Raw genomic sequence first — 14,275 nt, forward strand, 5'->3', positions numbered from 1 at the left:
GTTCTATTTTAGTACTGACGTGTATGGTAGCTAAATGGCGGTAGATGTTAATTCCGTAATATTTGGTATTCCTGTTCATAAACAAAAATAAATTGGCTACAAACAATATATATTTAGCTATGTAATGTTATGTAGTCTGAACATGCCAAACTGTGAGTGATTCAACTTAGCCATTAGGATGATATGGTGCAAGATGTCTGTAGGGTAGTTCATACATGGTGGTAATTAATTTTGTGAATTTCTGATGTACACCAGCAAGACCACTATTCTTGCAATAATGCAAGAAAAGGGCTACAACACTAGAATACATGTTGGAAAAGGACATCAGTACTTAACTCAGCTGCAAGTATCTTGTAGCACTGCATTAACTTCTTTAGACGATTTTAAGGCAATTTCAATGTGCAATTGTTTGTTGGAATTTAAGAAGCCTAAATTTATTCCACTCCAAATAAATTAATGTTGTTTCCTGTCCACCATCCATATTTCTTAACCGTCAACACTAAAATATTTATTATTCCATATAAGTTTCACCAGTTAGCTTTCCATAGTGTATAGCTTAGTAAAATGGTGTCAGCTTATGGGTCAGCATGCCATCAAGTCAGCACAAATTTATATTATTCCTGTGACTTGAAAAAATGCTTTGATGCATCTTACTTTTGTTGTACCAGACAAATAATGACTTGAAAAGCTGCCATTCTTATAACAAAAATAATGGAAATGTACCACCTGCCTGTTTGAAAATTTGCTAGGGTGAAGGGTGGAAAATGCTATATTTATTTGGAGTGGAGTCTCATGTACCACTCAAATGTACTGTCGTCTCAAAAAGTGCAAGTGATAAAAAACTCACCTATGGAAGGGCATGGCATCCATTTTAATTGCAAGTATTCATCCCAAACAAAATGCGATGAATACTTGCATACTAAACAGTGCTATAACCTTAAATTAGTGAGTTTTTTATTGCTTGCACTTTTGTGATGCATTTGAGCGGTACTGTGGTCAGAAGTGTGACCTATGTACACTGGCTTGATAATGTCTGCTGGAGTTTAGAGTAGAGATGTAATGATAATCGAATCGGTGATGGGATCGGCTGCTGATATGGCAATTTTTACCATATCGGTAAGTGGCACAAATGCTCTGAGAACCGATAGCACTATCGACAGTTAGCATGGCAAATAATTATGAGTATCAGCAAGCAATGAAAATCACTACAAACAATAGAAAGTCTCTCTACACTATTTCATTAAAATGCTAAGTTATGCGAAGCCCTATAACAATGCGTGTAAGTACTGCTATTTGTGTTACAATATTCTTACCCAGATCTTCTGAAGACGGTAGCTGTCACACTTTAAGGATAAAGAACTGCACCACAGGAAAGCTGAACTGATAATCTGTGTATAGTAGCCATTTTGAAAACTAATCAAAACACGGAGTAATCCGTACAAAGGAGCATGTATTAAAATATTTGTGGTGTCTAATTGTCTGGGTTGTGTATTAGAGGCAACACCACCATAGGTAACCAGGTATTGCTGTACCTTATAGTTACATCACTTCTATTTTCTCTAAAAATCATTAGAATAATGCGCATCATGCAATAGCTACACCTGTAGTTCTAATAATTGGTATCAGCTCTTTTAGGTCCAGATTAATCGGCTATCAGTACAACTGAAAAATCCTTATCATAAATCTCTAATTTAGAGGCTGTGTATTGGGAAAACTAGCATCATGGCTGACATATTATCAGTTAATGCACTGTTGGTTGTCTCAAGACAGGGAGTGGCAATATGAGTGGGGATGAGTGTCTCCTTGTAACATTCTGCATGGGAGAGTGTCTCCCATAAGCCAGGTGAGGCCATCTCCTGGTAGCGGTCTTACATGGGGGAATCTCACATTGACAGCATGTTGCATTGGTTCGATTGCTAGTATCCCTATGCTTCTAGACAGTGGCTGTAATACCTATAGCTGAGAAATTGACAACAACAAGGTATACATTACCTAATAATCTTTACTTAGTATAACTGCAATCATGTGGTGTGAGTACGTGCAGGGGCATGGATATTACCATGTAATGTAACACTATATTTTAAAGAGTCAGGACTGAGTTGGGGAAGACTTTATCATCATAGTGGGAATTTGGTACTACACATGCACTACTATAATTTGAAAGCCACTTTATATTGCTGACTCTTACATTTTGGGGATCATGCCATCCGCTCATGAAATTACTTTCTTCAAGGTCTGCTGTCTCAGACTCCTTTAAGGAGAATGTACATGCTGTATGTAACAGCAGTTGCAAAGTGCTGACCATGCATGTTATCTGGTGTTTGCTGTAGCTAGGAGGATGCTGTGGAATAAATCCAGTGTGACCACCTATGAGCATATCATCTGTTATTACGCTCCCTTAGTTATGCTTCTGTTGGAGGGTTTTCTATTGTTTCACTCCCTACCATGGCTGACAAGACTCCCTGCACTTACCAAACCTCATCAATAAAGAGATTTTCAGGAGACAACACAAAAAGAGTAAGGGTCGGAGTAAGGTGAGGGTATATCTAAGTGTATCTGAACATTAAAAATAAATTACAGTAAGCAAGTACAAGTGCTGCACTTGAAAGAAATGGGGCTTGTAGCGTTGTGGTAAAAGTGTAAAGCTAAAGAAGCAAACTGTTTTTTAAAGTGGTAAAATTTTTGATGCTCAAATTAAGCTGTTTTTCTTTTCAGTGTAGTTGAAAAGCTTTGAATATCACCTTTTAATTTGATCCTGGTGAGCTTTAATACATTGTGAAAACCTACCGAATAGCGTAAGTTACCGATTATTGATCAAGGTTTACACTTTATTTCATAAATATCTCCAGCAGTATCAACCTCGAATATTTAGCAGGAGGTGGCGCTTATCTCGTAGAATACCACACGTAAGTTTGAACAATAGTATCTGATTAGTGTCCGTGTTATGAGTGGATTTCTGCATTCAGTATAATACAAATCATCGAACACCGGTAACTATTATTGAAAGCCCATTAATTTCCGGTAATCAATTATCGAACATTTTGCACCTTTTCTACTCTGGTAACCTCAGTGTAACCTACACACTTTTACTTATTATATCAACGTGTTATCTGAAGTACCATGATACTGTAACTGAAGTATAATTTTGATACAAGCGTGCACTTGTGAGTTACAAAGGCGAATTGTTTAGTTTTAAATACGTACAGTAAAAAATCTGCACATCACGAACAGTAACACAGTCTTATCATCCTTGTTTACAACAACCCTTTCAGTACAGTCTTTGTGGATACATCTTTCACTTGGGAAAATGATAAACAGTTGGCCAATTCTGCCACCAAAGTCACGCTCTTGTCGTAGTCCTTTCATGGCGATTCCTGTGTTCTTTTTCTTCATTTCTTCATGGGTGGTGGTAAGTATCAAGAGTGCTGTAATGTCCACACATAGAATCTAAGTGATGGAGAGCTCATTAAGAATAGGCTACACTATTGGAATTCTTCATATGTGACTGAATTTGACAAAACCAGGCTTCCACACACATCCAATTCCTTGACTTTGACCAACTGTAAAATGACCTGCCAACATGTTATTGATCTGAAAGTTTCACACAATGGTTCCATAACATTACAAAAGTACGGATAAAAATCTGAAGCTGGTGGCATGTTCCTACATTGTGTTATGATGTCTCAAAGTCTTAAAACCGTATGTGTGTGGAAGCCTGGTTTTGTCAAATTTGGTCACATATTATAAACATCTTATGAGTATGTGGAATGTAAACTTCCAAATAAGTTACGTGATTTTAATGTTCGATAGTACGTAGGTACCTTTCGATAATAGGTCACTTATGCTACAGCTTCTGGTGGATACAGCTTGCTGCCAGAGTCTGTACTCTGGTCAGTCTACCCTCACACTGACACCTTCCTCCACCACTGGCTTGATGTACGCTGTCAAATTAGTAGAATATAAACTATGAAATGTGACTCAGTCTGAGAAAACTGGTCTTATCGCCCATGCCAGCAGATTTGAATTTTCACCAAGGACACAAAGCTACATGAAAAAACTATCTAATTCCACAATCAAAATCAGCTAGACTTGAGTGATCTGGTTTTGCTGGCTGCTTTTCCCAAGCCCAGTGGCGATCGATATGTGTGGTGTGGGGCCTTAATGGAGCTCTGGTCAGCTTGGGGATGACTGTATGTGGCTGTACAGCTCTGTGGTGTTGAATAAGTACCTCTGCTGTGAATTTTCTTTCATTTTAGCCAGTTTTGAGACCTCATGGCCCAAAACGTGGCCTAATTCATCCCTTGGCCTTCCTTTTCAATTTTTGAACACCATCTTGCCTACCTTCCAGGCCCCCGCCTCCCACCCAATTTGCAGCTTGCCTGATACAGTCAACCTTGGTTTAAAAGCTGTCTAAAATGTCGGGAACTTAGTTGTTGGCTACTTGCACAGTGGATGCTCTGGCAGGTAAGGAATTGGTGTAAAACATGTGAACATTTGGTATGTAACTGAACATGCAAAAACAGCAAAACAGGGTGAGCAGGCTCACAAAGTTTGCCAACTTCTCATATTTCATATACACCACAATGTTTACTGCCAATATGCTATCAGCTCTTAATCCCTGTTTAAGCTTTTCACTTGGATTATAATACAAAATGCCAATATTCATCAGTTCTGAGACACGACCAGTTAATATGTGTGTGATTGTGTTGTGGTGTAGTTTGTTCTGACATGCTTGGTTTTTGCAGGCCCATAAGGTCCTACCCACTGGGTGGATTTGTTATCATTCCTCTTATAACCACAAATGGGTGGATGTGTGTACTTGTCACAATAATAATATGATACTGTACTTGTGACTTTAAGGTATTTATGTGTATACATTGCAGAGGACACAAACACAAGTATTGGCAATGTGCAGGCAATGACATAGCAATGATGCTGTTAAAATGGATTGGCATCAATAAATTGCAGTTGTATATTCCTGACCACCACCTTTGATTTCACTTTTTTTTTACTGTGGGTTTATAAAGAAGCCTCACCCTTTTTATACGTACCTTCTCTGTTTCGGCATAGATTTGTCTATTATACTATGTCATGCATAGTATGCTTTGAAGTTTAGCTGTTATTGAGATAATCAAAATCCGCTACATACTGGCAGGTAGGTATCTAAACTGGTTAGATATTTGTGACAAAACTTTTTGTCATGTTTGTCATATGCTTTGCTGGATTCCAGTCACAGAAACCATCAGTATCGGCATTGTTAGAAAGCATTGCTGGATCATAAAAATGATCATATTCATCTAGGAAGCCTACCAGTGAGTTAAGTTAGTACTGATTCGAGCAGGAAGCTGCCATTACTGACAATGACCAGAGTGAGCTGCATGAGCCATTGCTTCCTAGCTGGGGATGGCAAATGCTTCCATCCAGCAAGTGAAACTACCATGTCATTTTCTTGTAGTGGCCCTAGTACAGTATGTCTACAGCCATTATTTGGGTGGGGTACCCAGTAGAGATTGTTCTCAGAGCTATGTTTTGGTCATCGAGTTTTAATGGAACATGTCTGACAGTAATAATGAATTCAGACCAGTAAATTAAATCATTCTTAAAGCTTTCCCAGGAATTTTTCTTGGCCTAGACGGCCACTACATGCTCCTTGGTGAATCTCATGTAGGAGTTCAGTATGAAGACTGCTGGGAACTACCAGTTATAGCCAATGTGAATCACTTGGAGACTGCAGGTTAGTGTAACGGAGCCAAAGACCAATACCGTCAAGAATAATAAGCTGTTCCCATTGTTGAAGACGGCCAAGGTATTCTATAGTCTGACCCTTAGCTTTATCTATTGGTCAGTTTCTTTGGCTTTGAGCAATGCGCTGATGTAACTGTCAGTCAATAAGATCTGTACCTCTTGTGTTGAGTATTAGCCCACCAGTTGAAATGGGGTGCTCTATAGTGTGTGAGATTCTTTTCCATACTGTAGATAATGGTAACAAGACAGCAAATTGCTTTCTTTCTGGGCAATGGAAAATTGTAAATTGTACGTAGTTTTGCAGCATCTCTAACCACCTTGTGAGTTTTCCCTCAGACTCTTAATTTAAATCGATGTAATCATGTTATAGCACTATAATCACTTCAAAAGATAAAGCATTGAGCAGATAATATTGTCTGAAGTGTTGTATCAATGTAACCACAACTAACAGCTCTTTTTGAGTAATGCAGCGATTTTGTTCCAACTTTCTCAGCTTGCATGACTTATCGTATGCTTAGCTAACACTGAGATAAACTGCTCCAATCCCTGTGTTGCTTGCATTTGTGTAAAAAATAAATAACTGCAACCAGTTGAGTTAGTACAGGTGTCAGGTGGTTCTTGATGGTGATAAGGCATACTCATATTGTTCAGTCTACTTGAAGAGTGTTTTCAGTTGATATAGTGGCTTAGCAATTTTGTATTTTTGTAATGAAATGTCTACATGTATAGTAACTAGCTATATACCTAAGATACTGTAATTGGTCTGGACCACTCTCTTACTTTCAACCTCTTCATGAGATCAGTTGATGTGTCACCTAACGAACCAATTGTGGCCAAGGAAGTTAACCTTGTGTTGCAAAAACTGACATTTCTTAGACTGGAATTTTAGCTTGGCTTGGTTTGTATGTTCAAAGGTTTGTTTATATGATCATCAGAAGACCTGCCCATGATGATAATATTGTCAAGGCATAGTAAGCAGTAAAGCCCTGTACATGCAGAGTCCATCAGATGCTGCTGGGCATTTGATAGTCCAAATGGCATAACATAGAATTCGTAAATACCCTCTTTGTATAAAATGCTGTCTTTATACGATCTTTGTGTGCAACCTCAACCTGCCAGTTGCTACTTTTCAGGTCTAATGTTGTAAACCAGACAGACCCTGCAAGTTAGAGTATCATCCACTCTTAGGAGTGGGTAGGCACTTTTAGTTGGTTCACTATTTACTTTTTCTGTAATCAACACAGAAACAACTGAAAAAAATAGTCCGTTTCGTTTAACTAACCAAAATAAGTAATTAGTATTAATTGCTTCCTTCACTTTTCCTGAATTCATCATTAACCACAACCTACAGTTCTGTACAAAATCACTTTTAAAAAGCTGAAACGTTACTACTGTATATGCAGCCCAAGTTGCTTTAAATATTAGATGTGATATTCCTTTCTGAGAAAATAGAAACACTTGTGCGGACAAGTCAGGTTTTAGCTGGAACAGTCACATAATATCAAGACACACGGTAGTGTGTCGTGCGGCCCAAGAAGCCGGCGCGCCACACCGTGAGTATATTTACAGGAAGAAAGTAAACGCGATTTTCACAGCTTTATAGCTCCGTGATTCCTTATCCGAGTGAAACTAAAGTTGCTACAGAAGTGCCGGCTAGGTAGGGGAGTCCACATTCCAAATTTGAAGAAAATCGCTCCAGCCATTTCCAAGATACGAGCGGCCAAGGTTTGGGTTTTTTTTCTTCGTTTTTTTCTTCTTCTTCTACTTCTCCTTCTTCTTCTTTTCGCACACTTTGCAAAATGGACTCATTAAAGCGAATCTCAGTACCAAGTTTGGTAGGAATCCGATGAACATTCACGGAGTTATGACCGATTATTTGCGTAAAATTAGGTCGAAGGACTGTCACGCCCACAGGGTAAACCGCTTGAAGGAATCAGCTGAAAATTGCTGTGTAGATGGAGTAACTATCGTAGGAGTGCCTTTTGGTGGTTTGAAAGGAATCCAGTTAAATACCATCGAGATATGACACAAAACCCAGCCTGTGTCAAAATTACGCGATCGATTTTTATGAATAAAAACTATTAGTTTTCACGCCTACCAGGCAAACCGCTTAGAGCAGTGAGCTTAAAATCGGTGTGTAGCTGGAATAATCATCATAGAAAGTTCTTGCAGTAGTACAGAAGAATCGGATTACAAACTACTGAGTTATGATTCCAAAGCCAACTACGTGTAGCATATGGGAGATCGAGATACTCTAATAGAACAGTCAACCTAATAGAGCATTCAGCTACGTTTATAATTTACTCCATTATAGCATTACATTACATTGCAAGTTATTCTGTAGGGAGTTCAGCTACAAACAAGTCACCCTGTAGTCAGATCAGCTAGAAGAAGGTACCTAATAGAGAGTTCAGCTACAAAGAAACTGTCATGTAGAGAGTTCAGCTGCAAACAAATCACCCTGCAGAGAATTCAGCTACAAACAAATTGCCCTGTAGAGAGATCAGCTAGAAGAAGTTACCTTGTAGTGAGTTCAGTTACAAAGAAACCATCGTGTAGAGAGTTCAGCTGCAAACAAATCCCCCAGTAGAAAGATCCACTATGAACAGGTCACCCTGTAGAGAGTTCAGTTAGAGACAAGTCATCCTGTAGAGAAATCAGCTAGAAGAAGTCACCTGTAGAGAGTTCAGCTACAAAGAAACCACCATGTAAGAGAGTTCAGCTGCAGACAAATCACCTGTAAAAAATTCAGCTAGAAAGAAGTCACCCTGCAGAGAGATCAGCTAGAAACAAGTCACCCTGTAGAGAGTTCAGCTAGAAGAATTACATTGTAGAGAGTTCAGCTACAAAGGAACTACCATGTAGAGAATTCAGCTGCAAACAAATCGCCCTGTAGAGAATTCAGCTACAAACAAATCACCCTGTAGAAAGATCAACTAGAAGAAGTTACCTTGTATAGAGTTCAGCTACAAACAAATCACCTGTAAAGACTTCAGCTAGAAAGAAGTCACCCTGTAGAAAGATCAGCTAGAAACAAGTCACCGTGTAGAGAGTTCAGCTAGAAGAATTATATTGTAGAGATTTCAGCTACAAAGAAACTACCATGTAGAGAGTTCAGCTGCAATCAAATCGCCCTGTAGAGAATTCAGCTACAAACAAATCACCCTGTAGAAAGGTCAGCTAGAAGAAGTTACCTTGTAGAGAGTTCAGCTACAAACAAATCACCCTGTAAAGAGTTCAACTAGAAAGAAGTCACCCTGTAGAGAGATCAGCTAGAAACAAGTCGCCCTGTAGAGAGTTCAGCTAGAAGAATTACATTGTAGAGAGTTCAGCTACAAACAAGTCATCCGGTAGAGAGATCAGCTAGAAGGATCACCTTGTAGAGAGTTCAGCTACAAAGAAATCACCCTGCTTCATCTTTTCTTCTTCCTGTGGTAAAGAAAAAAATGATAGGTAAAAAGCCCTAAGGCCGGCCACAGGCCGGCTTTGGGGTATACAAATACAAAAAGAAGTGAAATCTAATCCAAAACAGCCAAGCTGTAATAAAAGAGTGCGGCCCTGAGAAAGGCTATAGTGAAAAAAGATGTGAAATCCAAGGTGCCGGCCAAGAAATGGCTGTGATGGTAGGTTAATGGTAAAAATTTTAATAACAACAATTCAAGTGAATTTGGTGCCGCTTGGTCTTAGCACAAAATTCACCTGAATTGTCGTTACTAAATTTTTTACCATTAACCTACCATCACAGCCATTTCTTGGCTGCCACCTTGGATTTCACATATTTTTTCACCATAGCCTTTCTCAGGGCCGCACTCTTTTTTTACAGCTTGGCTGTTTTGGATTAGATTATATTATGAGCAATAACTTGCTGCCTTTGAAAATTGTACTTATTGTTATGGGTATTATTGAGTTTGCTGGCTAATATAGATGGTACCTCTTACTGAGGTTTTCTGTGTCTTTGACTTTACAGGAAAGATTTATGCTGTTTTACCTTTGTTTTATTTTCTATGTGTGGAGAATGTAGCTATGGGACAGCTATGAGGCCTCTGGAGGCCTCCTTGGGCCAAAATTGGGGCAGGGCAAATTTTCCCAGTTGCCCCCCATCATTACCATCCCTGAAAACCCAAAAAATGTATATGAGAGCCCCAATATTTAAGTGTTTAAATGTATTTGATTAGTATTTCAAAAAATTCCAAATGCAACATCCTTTTAAACATATTTGACACACATTCTCACTATTGCACTGGATAGTAGACAACTGTTACAGTGTACTAAAGTAGACTCAGTAGCAGCACAAGTGTATCTAATCTGTATAGACTAATTCATGAAACAACCAGCAGCCAATTAGGTACTCAAAATTATCAATGTATGTAATCGTTGTCCGAAAACCCCATACCCGTGTTGTGCAAGTAGTCAAGATTTTAGTCGAGGATCTCTGCATGAATGGACGGAAATGAAAATAACCTTATTATAGGTGAATCCAGATTTCAGGATTTTTAATTTATATAATCGATTTCTAATTGAATTTCTTAGATAGCGAAATAGTACCTGCTCATAAGTTGCTCCTCAAGACTGGTTATTACTAACGGACAGCCGGAGCTTGTGATGACACCCATAATACAAGCAAAATGTACGAGCATACGTAAGTGTGGAATAATTAGGAATCCATGGGAATAATCAATGGAAGGAAGTATAGCTCGTCTCAATAGCTAAAAGGATGTGTTAAGCATCTTAAGAATTAGATCTTGCAGGTGTTACAGTACTCAGAATGTGGGTTGTGTAAAGTTGTATTTGAGCGATAATGTATTCTTAACATAATTATATAATTGGTAAAAAATCAGTATACTCTAATAAAGTAGTCACTTACCATAAGTAAACAGTCACCCAAGTGTTATATGACTATTCTATTAGATTTTACAACTTTAATTTTATGCTTGCAAGTATTGATATTTTCAGCTGCAAAAATATACATATAATTTATTCTGTTTCTGGGAATATCTGGAATGATTTGTGACCAGATGTTACAAAACCAATTCAAATAGCACATCAGACAAAATCAAACTAGTACCACCAATGGATAACTACATTACCAGTTTATTCTCAGCATTACTCAAGCTGGTATTACCAGACATCTTTTCTGGGTGGAGTGTGACAAGGTCGAATGGTGGTTTCTGGCTATGTGAAGGACTTGACTTCACAAGAATCATGGTGCACTTCATAAATATTTGCCATGTCATTTTTGCTGCATATCAGCCACTAACGAGCTATCTCCACTCTGTAATCTCATGTCTGTACTTCAATCATAATATACCTTCATTTAGGAGTCTAACTTCTTGCCCACCATTACCTCCACCTCCAATATGATGTACTAAAGCTTCACAAAGAGAGGTAATAGTTAGCCGAATTTCTTAACTTCGTAGAAGATAAAATAATGACTGCTCTATTAGAGTAACGAGAGGTTCTATTAGGTATGCATCTATCAAGAATTTCGGGAGTAATAAGTAGTTGAAAGAATTGAAGAATATTCTGGAATGAGTTCTAGGAATAATTGGTGCAAGATTATAAGTTTTCTTGAATACAGCACTGAAGCAGTTCAAGCAGTTGAAAAAATCGAGGTACTCTAATACGGCAGACATTTACTTGAATAGAGCAGTCACTTACTCGAATAGAGCGGTCAACTTCAAGGCAATAATTCTTATATAGCAGTCACTTATATAAAGTGTAATTAACATGCTTATATCTGGCATGAATAAGTTTGGGAATAATCAGTAGATAGTGACACAGTACCTGTAAAATCTCTGGATTTTACACAATGTGTTCAAACATTTTTCAGTCTCCACTATTACTAGAAGCCTTGTCAGCAAGCAGTAGTCACATGACATATTTTTTATTCAAACATTTACCAAATGATTTTATTGTACGTTGACTCTATACAGTTTATTATATAGTTATACAACGGCCACGAGTGCTCTGCCTGATATAAACGCACGAGCCTGAGGGCCATTAGGCCCGAAGGCAAGTGCGTTTATACAGGCAGAGCACGAGTGCACGTTGTATAACTGTTATGTACCACTCACCTAATAGGTGGGGAGAGTCTCACAAGACAGCTGTAACACTTATAAAGGCCAGGTTTCTAACATCGATTGTGGGTAACCAAGCCGGATGTTGCGATGACGTTCCCCCTGCAGTACTGCAGCCACCTGAGATATTGAAAGCTAGTACGCTATGGGTTATATCACTAACCTGCATTCGCTGTTCGACTCTCATCATGTAGTGCTCAGCATGCCAGCGTGATCACTCAATCGCCATATAGACTAAGCGCCAGACTAATCGCCATAGTGATTCTCTTGAACGAAAAAAAGTAGCTAAATAGATGTTTTAAGTAAACAAAACCTAACTACTAAACGATACTAGTCTAATTCTTACTATTCACACTGGCTAAACTCAAATCTGGTGGCATGACAAAATTGGTTACCACAATCGAACGTAAAGGTTAGTATTATTTAGAATATATTTGTTTTATTGAGTCATTGTCGAAGTGGACTACAGTTTAATTTGGGCTAAGATGGCACCAGACTAGTAAGGTGTATAAGTACGTTTATATATATGTAGACTAGAGTTGTGGCCACCCGTGTTGGCTTTTTCGATCGCCATTGGCTGCTTGTAAACATTATACGTATTGGTGACGTTATGGCCCACAATTGACCTTTACATGTCAGGCTATAAAAGAATTCGAGTGATCTGTGAAGTGTCTTTCCACCTATTAGGTGAGGTGTCGTAGTGGTCTTCGCCACCGGCACTTGTGCTATGCTACACATGCAAAACCGCAGCCAGTGCAATATCTGTATATTGCACTGCGGTCGGTGCATTATAACTTATAATGCACTCGTTGTGGTCTAAAAAACCGCAACCAGTGTGTTGTAAGTTATAATACACTCGCTGCGGTCTGCAGCAGTGCAATATACAAATTATGGCACTGGCGGTGCCTTTGAACTGCCCACGAAGAGTGGTACATATTTGCATATCCTAATCCTGGTCTATGACTCTTTAAGGTGAGTTGACAGCAGCCACTTGAATTGAGATAATCTTGTGGTGATTTACATAAAATCCATGACTCCACTTTCCAGTGTTACAGCTGTACTTCACTGTGACATGTACCACACCCATGGTACAATAAATTCAGTAGTGGCTGGGGATGGCATCCACAGATTAAGAACACAGCATACATGATTAAGATCAATTGGGTAGTTAAATCATGGAATATTTTTCTATAATATTAAAGCCACTGTATGTACACTCTATTCAGTTCCTAATCTTGGTCTGTGGCTTCATAAAGTGAGTTAGCTGCTACCACTGTAACTGAGAAAATCCTGTGGCAAATTACATAGATCCATGCTACCACGTGCCAGTATTACAGCTGCAGTGAACTGTACTTTGTAAAAGCTGTAACACTGGCATTCACCACCCATTGTGAATGGTAGCTAGAGTTGGGATCCACGGTTTCAATACAGTGCAAGAATAAAGTATGAGCAATTGGGACTTTTTACATGCATGCTACAGGCTGCATGCATCATGTGCAGTTTGCTGATGGCTGCTACATACCTTCATCCATCTAGTTGCATATACCTGAGACCAAATTGCGTGTGTGTGCTGAGTTCACGTAGGTGGCGGTATATGCAAAATGCATGCACTGTGAAGTTATAATTATGCGTTCCATTCTAATCATAAGTTATTGGACAAATCAAGGTATCTTGCTATTTTAGAGACCCGAGGAAGGCACAATAATCACTGAAGGTGAAGCCAGAAAGTGATTGTTGTGTCATTCTCTTATATAACACAGATACCTGGATTTGGGCAATGACCTATTTAGAATATGACTTGTGCATCTCTGGTCACTGCCAGCAATAGAAGTTTCCTGATTGAATTAGTGCTATAATAACTCACTGGTAGGCTCCCTGATTTCAGATGGCTGTTATGACTGGAATCCAGCTGTACATGTGACACACATGACAAAATGTCTGGCACTGGTATCTAACCAGTTTAGTTACTACCTGTGGGTATCTTTTAGACTTTGTAATATGTTGCTTGGGCAGATCAAAGGCTGCTGCCATTGTTTAAAATCAGTTGTAAACTAGTTTACAAATAATTGTATCATGGCTAAGTACTTCCTTTTGGCCACTCAGTCTTACCACAAATTAGTTCAAAGACATCAAACAAAACCAAACACCAGACCAACACAGGAAGTCACAATACAAGGCAATGAATAGCCCATTTTCATGCAAGAGCTAAGGAATGTCGCAGTTGGTAATTGGTATTGCATCTATTCTATTTAATGCACAAAATTGTATGCATCAAAATTAACAATGAAAGTGTAAATACACATCATGGAACAAATTCACACTGTTGATGAAGTTGTCTTGCATACTGTGCTAGGATCCATGAAGCTCAGAATGAAGGTTTAGATGTAGTGGATGTTGATGGATCATACCTGTATAAAAAGATGCAACAACTAAACAACAGTGGAATGTACACA

The 14,275-nt window shown here is 38.7% G+C and overlaps 1 protein-coding gene across 1 annotated transcript in view; it reads left to right on the top strand.

The window, feature by feature from the left end:
• Nucleotides 1-14,275, top strand: part of LOC136247505 (uncharacterized) — a 224,227-nt gene that overhangs the window by 2,760 nt on the left and 207,192 nt on the right. The gene's annotated exons all lie outside the window — the stretch shown is intronic.

The sequence above is a fragment of the Dysidea avara genome, chromosome 2, assembly GCF_963678975.1.
Source record: "Dysidea avara chromosome 2, odDysAvar1.4, whole genome shotgun sequence".
Lineage (NCBI taxonomy): Eukaryota > Metazoa > Porifera > Demospongiae > Dictyoceratida > Dysideidae > Dysidea > Dysidea avara.